This window comes from Nymphaea colorata, chromosome 7 (genome assembly GCF_008831285.2).
Source record: "Nymphaea colorata isolate Beijing-Zhang1983 chromosome 7, ASM883128v2, whole genome shotgun sequence".
In the NCBI taxonomy this organism is placed as follows: domain Eukaryota; kingdom Viridiplantae; phylum Streptophyta; class Magnoliopsida; order Nymphaeales; family Nymphaeaceae; genus Nymphaea; species Nymphaea colorata.
The window spans coordinates 22159626-22159973 of record NC_045144.1 but is presented as its reverse complement, the minus strand read 5'-3'; positions in this window follow the sequence as shown (position 1 = coordinate 22159973).

Genomic DNA, 348 nt, shown 5'->3' with positions numbered 1-348 from the left:
CGAAAACGATGAATGCTGTCAACCATGACATTCATCGGATACGTCAAACATCTCTCTCTCCATATATATATATATATATGTATATATATATATTGAAATCCTTCTGCTTTATTGAGCTCCATCTAATTAGGGCCACCCGAAGAAATGAATCAGGCCATGTGCTTAAATACACCACCAAATGCATTCAGTGTGCTGTTAGAGGCCAAAGGATTTCCCTGTTCATTGTCCAACCAGAAAAATCTATAAATTATATATATATATATATTTCAAATTCAAATTAAATAAAGAAGAAAATTTATAAAGCATTTATAGGATAACGTGTATTTTCATTTGTGAACCAGAAACAGA